Below are 15,893 nucleotides of genomic sequence, written 5' to 3'. Positions count from 1 at the left end.
ACGCCCACACTGTTGCCTGAGTTTATGTTATTACTCATTATTGTGGGTAAAAATGAATGCAGTACTCTCAGGCTGCAATGCTCTGCACGGTTAACTTGGGGGTAAGGGCTAAACTAGACATGTCATTCATCACGTAGACCGACCTTATGAAGATTATTTTTGTTTAGCAAATACCCAGGGCAGCAGGAGGAGCAGAGCTAATCAGGACTGTGGCACGGAGGCAGGGGAGGGCTTCAATCCTTTGCCTCTGCCACCGTCTCAATCAGAACTGCCACCTGCTCTTCTAGTCATGTGTACAAAGTTGTGTGCGTATTCGTGTTAAGAGATCCTTTAACCTTGGCACTATTGCCAAGGCATCTTGGCATCTGACAAGAGAGGAGCCAATGACACACACACAAACACAGCACACACACACACTGGCTTCTTCGATACAGGGGAATTCATTAACACTTTCAAGAATTTGAAATATACACTCATTAATCAGGAGAATTAGCTTGGTAGAGCATTCATCATAAACAGGCAAAGCAAGCAACAGATGCAGCAGTCAATGGATGTGGAGAGAACCAGGTTGTGCGGGAATTAGCTTAGTTCTCTCAGTGGTTGAACCGAGGTCTGTGGAGCTTGGGCTAGGCTGCAAACATGTGTGTGATGTTTGGGCTGGGCTGGGTTTCTGAGTACAGAGGCAGTGAGAAGATCGGGGCTAGGAAAATGAGGAGTCCTAATGCTATTGGGAAAGGGAAAGAAAGGTTTGGAAACTTGCAAGAGTAGGAAGGAAAGAAAGGATTTCAAGGAGGCTTGTCCTAGCAGTAAGTGGTGCAATCAGGCTAGCCCTGGTGAGCAGTTGTTAACAAAAGGGGATGGTAGGAAGGGGTTACCTATGATTAGAACACATGAGCACTCTGATTTCTAGTACCTTGAGCTGCCCCATTGTTATCTGGAAAAATGACTCCAGGATAAAGCCAGAAAAATGACTTGTTGCCAAGGCAAACTCTTTAGAATTTGGTTTGGCCCCAAGTGGCTCCAACAATAAAGGGGCAACGTGGGAGCCAACTACAGTTCTTCCCACTAGTTGACCAGGGGAAGGCTGTGCAAAAGTGGCCAGGCTCCCAACCAATATTGTCCAGAATTATGTAATTTACTGTAAATGTATGCATTTTATTGTTGTAAGCCACCTTGGGAGGGCTTATGCCCTGAAAGGCAGCCAAGAAATATTTTAAATAAATAAAATTAGACCAAATTACTTACTCACACAACACACAATAGGAAAAGGGGTTCAGAGCAGGAAGCCATACTTTGTACATGAAGGTCCTCCAGAAAAGCAGATAGAGCTGTGAAATATAATTTTCCTTAGGTTTGAGTAAACCGTTCCTGAAGTTGAAGTCTGGGACACATTGAAACTCCTAGGGTCTCAGTGGGAAGAAATAAGTCCATTTAAAAAGATGGCTGCCGAGGGTCTCTGCCTTGGCAAGGAAAAGACCTGGGTGGCCAGACTCAGGGGAATGTGAGCAAAAGGTAGCATAGTAACCTGCCTCTGTGGGGCATCCAGTAAAACAAGTGATGGACCAGTTTCGGTTACAGTGACCAATAGGTTTTGCAGCCAAGTGAGGCCTTGCCTTCGGGATGGCAAGGCACCTTAGTGATTTCAGCAGCATGGATCCTTGCCTCTGGATACCGAGGAACACTGAACCCCTCGGTTGTTAATTCTGTAATAACAAAAGTCCCAAAGGCACAAAGGATGTTGCGGCCAACATACCAAAGTTATGAAGAGACTATGGAAAAATTCTCAGGTGGTGTCAATAGCCATTCCATGCAGGTGTGATGACTCTTGGCCAGAATAATCGCAAGTGCAAAATGGGGTGATTTGGGATGGGCAAACCACTCAAGAAAGCGCAGAGCCTATTCAAACCTGTGACCTTTCCAAAAGTTAAGAAATACCCGGTCTTACACCTGTATCAGTGATGACATCATGCTTGAGGAGATCACTTTAGGGCTGATATATGAATACATCATCAAATGGGTATTTACCCATCCTGGGGGCTTCTGAATATGTGCAGTTTTGATTAGATTAGTGGCTAGATCTGACCTTGCATATGTGACCTACAGGGGTTTTAAACAAGACCATTTTGCTGTCAGTTTTCCCAACTCTGCTTAACCTTGCTCAGGCAGGATTTCTTAAAGTGACCGTCCCCGAAGTTGCCAAGCATCAGGGGAGGCTTCACTGCCTTCCCAACCATTAAGCACAGTGGTGCAGCTAGGACTGGACTTTGGGGCCAAAGTCCAGTGCCCCGCAAAGTCCAGGACCCCTCAAATGACCACCCAGAGAGCAGCTGGTGATGGGGGCATCAACGTAGCAGAAATAAACTCCATTTTATTCCTACAGTCGTGATTGTGCTATGATTTAAGTGAGCTTAAAATGCAAAAATGCAAAACTGCACATGTGTGTGTTTTTATCAGGGTTGGCAAACATTCTAACACATAATGAATATAGAAGCAGTTGTAAAGCATGGAATTGATGGGAATTAATTGGTCATGATGCTTCCTGTAAGAAAGGCAGTTCAGCAGAAAAAAACCAAAAGGCAGAAAAGAATGAGTGTTTACCAGTCCCACATGTACACAAGGCCACATCCTTCTTTAGCGAAGAAGAGGTAAAATGGTTAACTCACAATATTCTTGCATTAAAATGCAGTTACAGCATATAATTTCAAAGAAAGTTTGTTCAGTCCATTTCTCTGTGTTCTATAACACCGGCAGGAGCAAAAGAGAGCAAACACAACTGCTCCCAGCAATGGAGGGGGTCAGAGAGAGAGAGATGGGGAGGGGAAGGAAGGGGAGGAGCAAATCACAGGAAACCACACGGTAGGCTATAGAGACCCTAAGGCTAGCTATGCCCAAATTCTCATGAACTAACTGCAATACTGCCTCCTTCCTTGCAGACAAGGTTGCAGTATTCCCAAAAGGAATGTCATGGGGGGAAGAGAAATTTTAGCTGTGTGCTTCACAATGGAAGTAAAACACATGGTCATCTAAAGGGGTCTCCCATAAGTCCATTAAGTCCAAGGTCTAAAATTACCTAGCTGCACCACGGGCCGAGCAGCCTGCTAACAAAGTATAGTGCTGGCTAACAAAAATCAACAAATTTTTGGCCCTAGGTCCCCACTGAACTCTTTCTTCAAAATGAACTGCCATAGGACCAGGCTGCACATCCGCTGTAATCCTAAACAGAGGGATACTTCACACCAGGATTTATCCTGTGATGGACACTGCTCCTTCACGGAAGTTTGCGGACTCTTTACATAACGCCATGATCTTCCAAGGTGTCTCCTGCACAAAATGCCCTTTGTTCCGTTTTTACATAGATTGCAGATAATGAGCTATCAAAGTACACCGTTGTGTTCCACTTCAGTTTCCTCAGTGAAAATAGTAAACGTAGCAAGAAGAGGAGCGAGATCAATGGCAGATAATAGAAGACTCAGATAAGGGAGAAGGGGGGGGAGGGGGGAAGGGGAAAAGGAAGCACATGTAAAGGCAGTCTCTTGTGATCCTGCATTTAAAATGGAAGCAGGAAGCCCCATTTTAAATGCAGGATTTTAGGCTGGTGTAGAAATGCCCCTTCATGGATCACTGCCTTGTTGTGGCGAAGGGGCTTGCGTAACTCAATGAAGCCATAAGCTATGCCGTGCAGGGCCACCCAAGATGGACTGGTCATAGCAGAGAGTTCTGACAAAATGTGGCCCACTGGAGAAGGAAATGGCAACCCACTCCAGTATTCTTGCCAAGAAAACCCCATGGAACGTATCACAAGGCTAAAAGATATGACGCCAGAAGATGAGCCCCTCAGGTCGGAAGGTGTCCAATATACTACTGGGGAAGCGCAGAGGGCATTTCCAAGTAGCGCCAGAAAGAGGGAAGCGGCTGGGCCAAAGCCAAAAGGACACTCAGCTGTGGATGTGTCTGGTGGTGAAAAGAAAATCCGATGCTGTAAAGAACAATATTGTTTAGGAACCTGGAATGTAAGATCAATGAATCGTAAGCTGGAGACGGTCAAACATGAGATGGCAAGATTGAACATCAACATCTTGGGAATCAGCGAACTAAAATGGACAAGCATGGGCGAATTTAATTCAGGTGACCATTATATCTACTACTGTGGGCAAGAATCCCATAGAAGAAATGGAGTAGCACTCGTAGTCAACAAAAGGGTGGGAAAAGCAGTACTGGGGTACAATCTCAAAACTGATAGAAAGATCTCAGTACGAATCCAAGGCAAACCATTCAACATCACAGTAATTCAAGTCTATGCCCCAACTACTGAGGCTGAAGAAGCTGAGGTTGATTGGTTCTATGAAGACCTACAACACCTTCTAGAATGAACACCAAAAAAAGATGTCCTCTTCATCATAGGGGATTGGAATGCTAAAGGAGGAATTCAAGAAATCACCGGGATAACAGGCAAGCATGGCCTTGGTATACAAAATGAAGCAGGACAAAGGCTAATAGAGTTTTGCCAAGAGAACACGCTGATCATAGCAAACTCTCTTTTCCAACAGCACAAGAGGTGACTGTACACATGGACATCACCAGATGGTCAATATCGAAATCAGATTGATTATGTCCTTTGCAGCCAAAGATGGGGAAGCTCTATACAGTCAGTAAAAACAAGACCTGGAGCTGACTGTGGCTCAGATCATGAGCTTCTTGTTGCAAAATTTCGGCTTAAATTGAAGAATGTAGGAAAAACCACTAAACCATTCAGGTATGACCTTATGAATATACAGTGGAGGTGAGGAATAGATTTAAGGGATTAGACCTGATAGACAGAGTGCCTGAGGAACTATGGACGGAGGTCCGTAACATTGTTCAGGGGGCAGCAACGAAATCCATCCCAAAGAAAAAGAAATGCAAGAAAGCCAAGTGCCTGTCTGATGAGGCTTTACAAGTAGCTGAGGAAAGAAGGGAAGCGAAAAGCAAGGGAGAAAGGGGAAGATATATCCAACTGAATGCAGCGTTCCAGAGAATAGCAAGGAGAGACAAGAAGGCCTTCTTAAATGAACAATGCAAAGAAATCGAGGAAAACAATAGAATGGGAAAGACTAGAGATCATTTCAAGAAAATCTGAGATATCAAGGGAACATTTTGTGCAAAGACGGGCATGATAAAGGACAAAGAAGGCAGGGACCTAACAGAAGCAGATGAGATTAAGAAGAGGTGGATAGAATACACAGAAGAACTATACAGGAAAGATCTTAATGTCCCTGATAGCCATGATAGTGTGGTCACTGAACTTGAGCCGGACATCCTTGAGAGTGAAGTCAAGTGGGCCTCAGGAAGCATTACTAACAACAAAGCTAGCGGAGATGACAGTATTCCAGCTGAGCTATTTAAAATCCTAAAAGATGATGCTGTTAAAGTGCTGCACTCAATATGCCAACAAATTTGGAACACTCAGCAGTGGCCACAAGACTGGAAAAGGTCAGTTTACATTTCAATTCCAAAGAAGGGCAATGCCAAAGAGTGTTCAAACTACCACACAATTGTACTCATTTCACATGCCAGCAAGGTAATGCTCAAAATCCTACAGGCTAGGCTTCAGCAGTATGTGAACTGAGAACTACCAGAAGTACAAGCTAGGTTTCGAAGAGGCAGAGGAACTAGAGATCAAATCGCCAACATTTGCTGGATCATGGAGAAAGCAAGAGAATTCCCGAAAAATGTCTATTTCTGCTTCTTTGACTACGCTAAAGCCTTTGACTGTGTGGATCACAACAAATTCTGGCAAATTCTTAAAGAGATGGGAATACCAGACCACCTTACCTGTCTCCTGAGAAACCTGTACGAGGGTCGAGAAGCAACAGTAAGAACCAGACATGGAACAACCGATTGGTTCAAAATTGGGAAAGGAGTATGACAAGGCTGCATATTGTCACCCTGCTTATTTAACTTATATGCACAGTACATCATGAGAAACGCCGGGTTGGATGAATCACAGGTCGGAATTAAGATTGCTGGGAGAATTATCAACAACCTCAGATACGCAGACGATACCACCCTAATGGCAGAAAGCGAAGGGGATCTAAAGAGCCTCTTGTTGAGGGTGAAAGTGGAGAGTGCAAAAGCTGGTTTGAAACTCAACATTAAAAAAACGAAGATCATGTCATCTGGCCCTATCACTTCCTGGCATATAGAAAGGGAAGAAATGGAAGCAGTGACAGATTTTATTTTCTTGGGCTCCAAGATCACTGCAGACGGTGACTGTAGCCATGAAATTAAAAGACGCTTGCTCCTTGGGAGGAAAGCTATGGCAAACCTAGACAGCATAGTAAGAAGCAGAGACATCACCTTGCTGACAAAGGTCCGTATAATCAAAGCTATGGTTTTCCCAGTAGTAATGTATGGCTATGAGAGCTGGACTGGACTATAAGGAAGGCTGAGTTCCGAAGAGTTGATGCTTTCGAACTGTGGTGCTGGAGGAGACATAAGAGTCCCCTGGACTGCAAGGAGGTCAAATCAGTCAATCCTAAAGGAAATTAACCCTGACTGCTCATTGGAAGGACAGATACTGAAGCTGAAGCTCAAATATTTTGGCCACCTAATGCGAAGAGAAAACTCCCTGGAAAAGACCCTGATGCTGGGAAAGATTGAAGGCAAAAGGAGAAGGGGATGGCAGAGGATGAGATGGCTAGATAGCATCACTGATGCAATGAATATGAACTTGAGCACACTCCGGGAGAGAGCGGAGGACAGGAAGGCCTGGCGTGCTATGGTCCATGGGGTCACGAAGAGTCGGACACGACTTAACGACTGAACAGCAACAACAGCAAAGAAATGCCCAGAGTTAGGCTCAGTCTTCCTGGTTCTTAGTCCACTGCTTCCCTCTGGCCACTCCTTACTCGCACGGTGTACTGTGCATATCTGGCTTCTTATGTTAAAGCTGCTAAAGATGTAAACAATTTGGCTTCCAGGTGACCAGAAAAAAGCATCTGTTTATTTTTCCTAATCCTGTATTTGCACTAGAACCACAGATCAATTTATAATTGCATATTGTCTAGACTCTGGTTACATGACACATTTGAACTTTTCAAAGTACTCCATACACAGGGGCTGTTCACACAACATGCTAATCCAGACAGGGACTAGGTTTGGACGATCGCGCAGGGAAAAGAAGCCATCATAGCTTCTCCCCCCACCCCCACGCGTGCCACACTCACAACCTTCATTGGCATAATCCCCCATGATGTGCAGGTTAGAGCTGTGTGCAGATGACCTTGAAATTCTCCACCCTATCTGTGGGCAGAGAAATTGGGGAGACAATTTCACCAAATTTCTCCAGTGGGAGGAGAAACTCTCCAACAATTTCTCACAGGTACAGCTCACCATTGGTGAGGGTTGTAGCCCAGCTTCTTTCTTTTTTTGTAAGGGTTTTTAGGTTATTTGCACTGCCACTGCAAGTGGCAACAGCAGCAACTGTGTTGGCAGCCTGGCCCCCATTTTGCATTCTCCACCCCCCACACACACACCTAGCATTGTTCCAGGGCATTGGTGTTGGAGGAGGGGGGAGAGGGAAGGCAAACTCCACCAAAAATGAGGAAGAGCATTTGGGGAAGTTCTGGAAAGTGGCCTTTTGTTTCTAATTGGGTAAGAAAAGATAAATCTCAGGACATTTCTGAGAAAAATGTTTTCTGAACAATTTTGGCTCAGCTGTACTTGTCATTCTTTAGGGTTCAGCACCTTCCCCAGAATCTTCCAAGTGAATAAAATTTCTAAGGGGTGATTGTGGATATCTCTTGTCTCTAAGGCAGGTCCTGAGAGATGATTGTACAATGAAAGACAGGACACCCATACACACTCCTCAGCCACCTCTTAAATAAGGTAAACACAAGAACCCTGGACCCAGCCCATGAGAATTCCTCTGAAATTTCTTCTCCTTTGAAATTCTTTTCGAAAGCCATTTCTTTTCTATCAAGTTGAATGAGAATGGTTGAAAAAGATGTGGGAGAAATTTTCAGCACAGCACTAAGTGCAGGTTGGCATGTCATCTAAACCCGGAGCACGACGCGGTGGGGGTGGCTTTGTACCCACTCTACAACCCATGACATGCAGTAGAGGTTGCAGGGTGGGTACGGAGCCACCCCCGCTGTGCCGCACACTGGGTTCAGACGACACACCAAACTGTGCTGCATCGCGGGGATTATGCAAATGGCGGGGAGAAGCCATGATGGTTTCTTCCCCCTGTACGATCATCCAAACACACCTTCAGCGGTAGAGTATGGGTTGTCATTCAACTGTGGGTTGTTTGTTGAATTATGTTGTCTGAACCCTGGATATTTTCCACAGGGTGGCTTGTTAAACATACAATGTGGTTTATTGTTCTTGTATGAACCACCTTAAGAACTCATGGTTTGTTGCTGGGTTGTTCAAGGTGGTTAACAAGCCACTTTGCAGAAAATACCCTGGGTTTAGACAAGATGCTAACCCATGGTTCAACAAACAACCCACAGTTCAACAACAGCCCACACTCAATCAATGTGTGAGTTAGCGTGTTGTGTGAACAGCCCCAGTTTCTCCCCCATAACTCTCTCCCTTCTGTCCTCTACCATCCATTTGATCAGAGATGGAAGATGAACTTGAGCCCATTTATTTATTTATTTATTATTAAATTTATTAATCGCCCATCTGGCCGGTCACCCAGCCACTCTGGACGATGTACAGCATACAATAAAACAGTTTAAAACAATAAAATTCTACAATAAAAACTTACCCTGCCTTTCCAAAAAGACAGCCATCTATCTATCTATCTATCTATCTATCTATCTATCTATCTATCTATCATCTATCTATGGCTGTCTTTAGACATATATACGTTTTTATATGGTAGAAGAGACGTATGGATTGCCATCATAAAATCTTAAGGGGGGGGAACAAATTTAGTTTTGATCAAGTAGACTTAATCATCACCTTATGTTGTTTAGTTTAACTTACCATTGAGGAATTTAGCATTGGTGTCCCTATCCAACAGAGCACATGAAGAGCTCTTTTAAAAATATTAAAATTCCACAAGTTGGCAGGTGGTTTGTTCAGCCGGTGGTTTGGATTTAATTCCAATCCTCTTCCCGTTTTCCTGTCAAACTGCTGATTGATAGAATCTCAACCTTTTTTTAAAAAAGGGTTCCTTACCAGGTCCTTCGGATAAGAATACCAGTGCTAAATTCCTCAAGAGAGGGTGGGGTCTTTAAGCTTGCCTCACCCCCCTCCTCTCCCCTTCTCTTGCTTCCCAGTTTGGGCAGCGTTGGATCCAGTGTTTCTGCAGCTGCTGCTCCAAGGATGAGGAGGACTGACGAAGTTTTTATTTATCCGGAAGTGATAACACCTATGATAAAATCAGGCTCAAGATGGCTTACAATAAAAATACAGATCACAAGAAAATGTAAAACACCTAACCATAAAACAAACAGCAGTAAAACTGCATCATAAAACATCCATATAAAAACTATATAATCATCATCAGAATAAAAACATATCGACGGCCCAATGAAAAAACTGCCCACCAGAATATAATGGTCTTAAGAGCCTGTTTAAAAGCATGCAAAGACAGGGTTCTGACAAGACTTTCTTGGGAGTTAGATAGGCTTGATAGATAAGGTTGTGGAGTGCTCATTATATATTTTTAAATTAAATATTTCAGTGACATGGCACTGTAGGAGCCTTCATGGATGGGCAGGTAAAGCAGAAAGGCAGAGGTAACAAACTGACATAAAACATGTCACCAACACCTCTCTGGAATGGGTGAGACATAAGAACATAAGAAGAGCCATTCTGGATCAGAACAAAGGTCTATCTAGTACATCATTCTGTTCCCACAGTGGCCAACCAGATGCCCATGGAAAGCCTATAATTAGGACAGGAGTGCAATAGCACCTTCCTGCTCATATTCTCTAGAACTGGTATTGAGAGGTATACGGCCTCCGATACTGGAGGTAATATATAGTCATCATGAGCAGTAGCCATTGATAGCCCAGGGCCGTCCCTCTCATGAAGCAGGGTGAAGCCCATGCCTCAGACTGTGGAGCGGGAGAAGTGGCAAATTGCTTGCTCCCCACCCCCAGGAGGACCTGCCCCCACCACATTCCCTCCCTTTGTCACCACTGCCACCACTGCCGTGACTCCAACCCCACTCCCGCCCTCCCCTGTTGCCCACTTTGCAGATCATCTCAGAGCAAATCGGCAGGTGGCCGAGTTCTCTGAAGAGCTGCACTGGCCAGAAAAGCAGCAGGCATGGCTCTTCAGAGAGGCCACCAGGCCCAAAGGCTTTGCTCTGAGGGATCCTTCCTTAGAATCAGGCATTGTGGGAGGAAGTGTCCCTGGAAATCACCTGCAGTACAGGCAGTCTCCAGGGTCCTCCCTCCTCGTTGCTAGCCGATGTGACTCTTCAGAGAGCTCCGATGTGACTCTTCAGAGAGCTTCCCACCCTGCAGAGAGGGTGGCAATGCAGAAGATGACGTGGGGCGGGGGGGGGAGATAGAGTGAGCAGGTGGGCAGGAAGGGTGAGAGACAAGAGAGACCGATGCAGAGGGTAGGGGTAGGGGGCCCTCCCCATGGCAGCCATTTTGTGAGAGCACCTACAACACTCTCAAAATTCCCACCAACCCAAAAAGGTTGTGGACTCCTGCACTAGACATTAATGAGGAGACATGTGGAGGAGACATGAGTTGGTGCCCACCACATGTCCCCCCATTGTGTCCAGCTAGGCCCAAGGCATTGCCAACTTTGATTGAGCTTATGGAGGGGAAAGGGGGGCACTTACCCGAAAGAAAAGGATTCCAGTGAAGTGCTAGTACGGCCTCAGTTCGTTTTCTTAGACATTCAGGCAAAGCATTCTTCATTTGCCAACCCACACAAAGCTGTGAGTGGAGCCCTCAAAACGTGATTATTTCACAGCAACGACAAGAGTAGCAACTGAGTCTGAAGTGTGCGATCCGTGCATGTGTACAGAGCACTCTGCACAGGGAGTATACTGGTTTTGAAGTACAGAGCGTGTGTTTCCAAAGAGCTTGGGCGCACAGTGTGTTTCTCTTTCTGTATATATCTTAAGCACTGTCAGTTCCTTATGATAAATGAGTAATGAGTATTTTGCTTTAATAAATTCAGGACATTACTATGACTTTCAGGACTGTCCTGGGCAAGCCAGAGCAGTTGGCAATCCTACAGAGAGAACTAGTGTAGCAGAGTAGCTGAGGGTCAAACTAAACAAAATGCTCAGTTATATTAATATTTTCCCTGCTTGCCCCTGCCCCAGCCTACACGCACATGCACGCAACAAGCACAGGAAGCTGCAGCCTCGTGCAGAAGATCGCATAAGAAGAACAGTGCAAGTGGGGAGAGAAAGAGGCACCTAGCTTCCCCCAGTCCCTGTGTGTCATTTTTCCTATCAAGGTCACCCATCCCTGTATCCTGAGTAGAGATATGAAGCCCACCCCCATGAAAAACAATCAGGAAAAAGTCTTCTTCCTGTTCCTCTGCCAGGACCCCCCCCCCCAGGTTTTCCAACAGAAAAATAGGAAATGTTGGGGAACACGGAAAAAACAAACGAACCTATGGAACATTTTCTCTTTTCGAATGAGAAAATGCTTTTTAAGGCAAGGTTTTACTTACTCAAAATGTGCAGTATGAAGATTTTTTTAGGGTGCAATCCTATGCATGCTTAGGCCTTTTTTCGGTTTAAACATGCATAGGATTGCACCTTTAATATAAGATAATCTACACTGCGCCAGGGTGGGGGGATAATGTGTGTCCCTTTTGCTTTGTAAATTGGAAACACGTACACCCACTTCATAATCGATTCAGACAGACGGAGGTTTAAACAAACAGGAGTGCTGCCATCATGTCTAATTTGGCCCTGAGTCATTCTTATTACAATGAGAACATTTCCCCTGATGTTTGACACATACAGCCCCCTCCTTGTGGATTCAGCATCCCATCCTGTCAGTGGTGGGCAGCGTGAAAGACTGTCTCACCTCTTCATTTCAACATCCTTTCAAATATTTGAAACCATTAACCTATCCTATCTTAGCCTTTCCCCCTCAAGCTAAACACACCCAGCTCCTTCAGCTTTTGCTCACTTGATTTGTCATCTAGCCCTCCTCTTGGCCAGGGGCTGGCTCACTTTCACCTTGCTCTGTGGTCTACCTTTTATTTATTTTTTAGGGAGAATCCCTGTACCCTGATGTGATTTAAGTTTCCAAAGCAAGCATGCCAATCTGCATTAAGTCATCCCAAAAACGCAATTCTTGCTCAAGGACATAAAAAGTGCACTTGCAGGAATCCCAGCCATCAGCAGGAACCAGAAATTGGCTGGTGGCCCATTTGGAGCAAAACAATCTTCCTGCTGCCCATCTTTGCTCTGGAAGGCCTCATCTTGTGGTTCTTCACTGAATCTTTCCTTATGGGTGCTTCCAGACAGAGGGCTTCTAGCAGGGCTGGCCCTACCATCACGCAGGCTGATGTGCCCGCATCAGACAGCAGAGCGGGAAGAATGGCGAATTGCACTGTTCTCCCCCCTGCCCTGTCCCTGCTAGCAAGGCCTGCTGCTGTTTCCTCACCACTCCCAGTGGGTGCTCTGGAGAGCCCTGTCAGTCGTTCTCCCATTGTGGCATTTGCCACAGCAAGAGATTAGCTGGCGGAGTTCTCTGGAGCAACCTGCTGTTGTGCGTGCCTCTTTACTGTGGCTGCGGGGGCATCGTGAGTGCTCAGCCGAACTCCTTTGACCTCTCACAAGAGTTTGCCTGAGCTCTCTTGTGAGTTTTGGCCTAGTTCTCATGGGACCCCCATGGCTGGAAAGGGGCAGAAGGTGTGGGCGGGAGGGAGCAAGCTAGCACAAGGGTGAAGTAAGCAGGTGGGTGAGCAAACAGGAGGGTGGCAGTGGCCCTGGGCTCACTTGAGGCGGCAACGTACGTTGGGTGAGGCCTGGCTTCTAGTGTGGTAGCGAGAGTGTTGGACTTGGAGTCGGGAGATCTGGGTTCTAGTCCCCGCTCGGCCATGAAGCTCACTGGGTGACTTTGAGCCAGTCACAGACTCTAAGCCCAACCTACTTCACAGGGTTGTTGTTGTGAAGATAAAATGGAGAGGAGGAGGAGGATTATGTATGCTGCCTTGGCTTCCTTAAGGAGGAGAAAAGGCGAGATATACGTAAATGTAATAAAATAAAATAAATGTAATAAAATAAATAAATAAATAAATAAAATGCTTTTCTTCCTTAGTGGATTTTTTGTGGAAAGAAACAAGACGGAAGAAGCAGTGGGAAAACAGGGGAGGGTTAAAAGTAGAAGATGACGTCATTTGGACCATCATAACATTCCATAAATGAGGCAGCACAATTACACAATAAACAGGGTGGCCACTTACACATTGCCAAAACAGAGGAAATGCATCACCCAAAAAGAGGACACCCACTTGCACATCATGTGTGTATGCAAACATATATCTAAAAGTGCAAATTTAGAAATAACTTTTATTTAAATTGAAATATAGGACATCTCACAGTAGTGAAGATGACTGGCTAGGTGACTTATGCAGTTGCTCAGTCTGCTCTCCTGGTGCTAACTGCTGATGGGCAATTTTAAGGCCCCTGCTGCTCTCTGTCCTTCTGGTTCTTTGACATTAAACCAGATTTGGACTGGACAGCCAAGATGACACCTTCAAATAGAGGACTGTCCTCTGCCAGCTCCCCAAAATAGAGGGCTGTCTTTTGTAAAGCAGGGCACCAAAATTTGGTGGGATAGCTAATACCCTGGAAGACAGAAACAAAATTCAAAGTGATCTTGATAGACTGGAGCGCTGAGCTGAAAACAACAGAATGAAATTTAATAGGGATAAATGGCAAGTTCTGCACCTAGGAGAAAGAAAACAAATGCACAGTTACAAGATGGGGGATACGTGGCTCAACAACACTACAAACGAGAAGGATCTTGGAACTGTTGTCGATCACAAGCTGAATATGAGCCAACAATGTGATGTGGCTGCAAAAAAGGCAAAGGCTATTTTGGGCTGCATTAATAGAAGCATACCTTCCAAATCCCGGGAAGTACTAGTTCCCCTCTACTCAGCACTGGTTAGGCCTCATCTGGAGTACTGTGTCCAGTTCTGGGCACCACACTTTAATAAGGATGCAGACAACCTGGAGAGGGTTCAGCAACAAAGATGATCAGGGAACTGGAAACAAAGCCCTATGAAGAGAGACTGAAAGAACTGGGCATGTTTAGCCTTGAGAAGAGAAGACTGAGGGGAGATATGATAGTGCTCTTCAAGTATTTGAAAGGTTGTCACAGAGAGGAAGGCCAGGATCTCTTCTCGATCTTCCCAGAGTGCAGGATATGGAATAATGGGCTCAAGTTACAGGAAACCATATTCTGGCTGAACATCAGAAAAAACTTCCTGACTGTTAGATTCTATGATTCCATGGCCACCCTATATCTGGGCGCACTCTATGTCTCCAACACCATTCCTGAACCGTGGGGCTCAGAACTGAACATGACATCCCAGTTAACCGCACAGTTTACAGTTTCAAAGGTTTTTGAACTTGCATCATTGATTGTATCATCTGGGTTCACATTGTGCTTGCAGGTATCAGTTTGGGAGGCACAGAGTCAAGCCCATGAAATACCTTTAAACGCTCTTGATCTCAAAAGGTGAGAGACAATAAAGCAAGTTTATCTCTTCCTTACTCAAATAAAAGGGGCCTCAAAATGTTTAACTCTGGCTGCATTGTGGTCATTGTTTCTAAAGGTGAAATCTGTAGTAAGAGACTGGTGCAGGCAATTGTCCACTAAAAGTACATCAATTTCCTATCTTACTTACAAAAGAGGCCCTAGATTTTCTTTTCCACCCAAATAGGATGTCTGTCCTATATACATACATCTACGCTTTGGGGCATTCCCCCCCCCCAACGGTTTTTTTGGAGACTATTAAACAGGAAATTGATGCCACTGGGTAAATATTCATTCTTCCCAGCTTTTCTCTTGCAAAGCAAGTACAGATTTGCTGCAGCTAGAGTCACTTCCTGTGCAACACTGATGCTTACCTCTGCTTCTTACAAGGAAAAAATGCTCACTGGTTCAACTTACAGCATGATTAATTTTTTTTAAAAAAAAAGTAAGGGAGAGAGAGAAGGAGAGGCCAGCTAGTGTATGTTGAAATAACATCAATATTTGTAGCATACCATGAGAAACACACCAAAGGCTGGTGCTTGTTTTTATTCGCAGGCCAGTTCAGACAAGCTGGCAAACCCAGAACCTGCAAGGGCCTCTCTTTCCATGGGGGCTCCGCCCCTACCAGGGGAAGGTTGAAATGCTGGTATTGCGTCTGGTATTTATCCTCCAGAGGTGTTCAGGGAAGGGTGTGTGAGCCGTTTTAACACTGAAAATGAGCTGGACAGGCAGGGAGGAGAAAGAAGCAGGATAAGGACATGTAGGAGACGATTTTGCTGTTGTTGTCCCACCTTTTCACTGGGGGTTCTCATGATTTCTGCTCAACAGAAATAATACTCACTGTGACCTCTTTTCACTATCATCATCTCAGAGAGCTACAAGATCACACCCGTGCCCACTGTTTCTGTAAACAGCAGCCAAAAAAGCCTTCCCTATATCTCACAGGTAACTTACCCAGTTGGGAGAGTTGGTGTTGTAGCCACTGTTACTCCTGCTTAAAGTAGACCAATTGAAATGAATGGGACTTAAGTTAGACTAACATTGGATACAACTCTTGGTATCCCAATTATTAACTCCGTTAAAGTAGAATAAAGCCCATGTCTAGTGCTTCTGGTTTGGAAAGGGAATCCATAGCCCTCATCATCACTGATATACAGTACCTGCCAGCTCTTGAAATAAAAAAAATCTGGTACCTGG

Source organism: Heloderma suspectum, chromosome 3 (genome assembly GCF_057233095.1).
Source record: "Heloderma suspectum isolate Gila_16-S chromosome 3, 16-S_ref, whole genome shotgun sequence".
NCBI lineage: Eukaryota > Metazoa > Chordata > Lepidosauria > Squamata > Helodermatidae > Heloderma > Heloderma suspectum.
Note: the sequence above shows the minus strand (reverse complement) of the source record.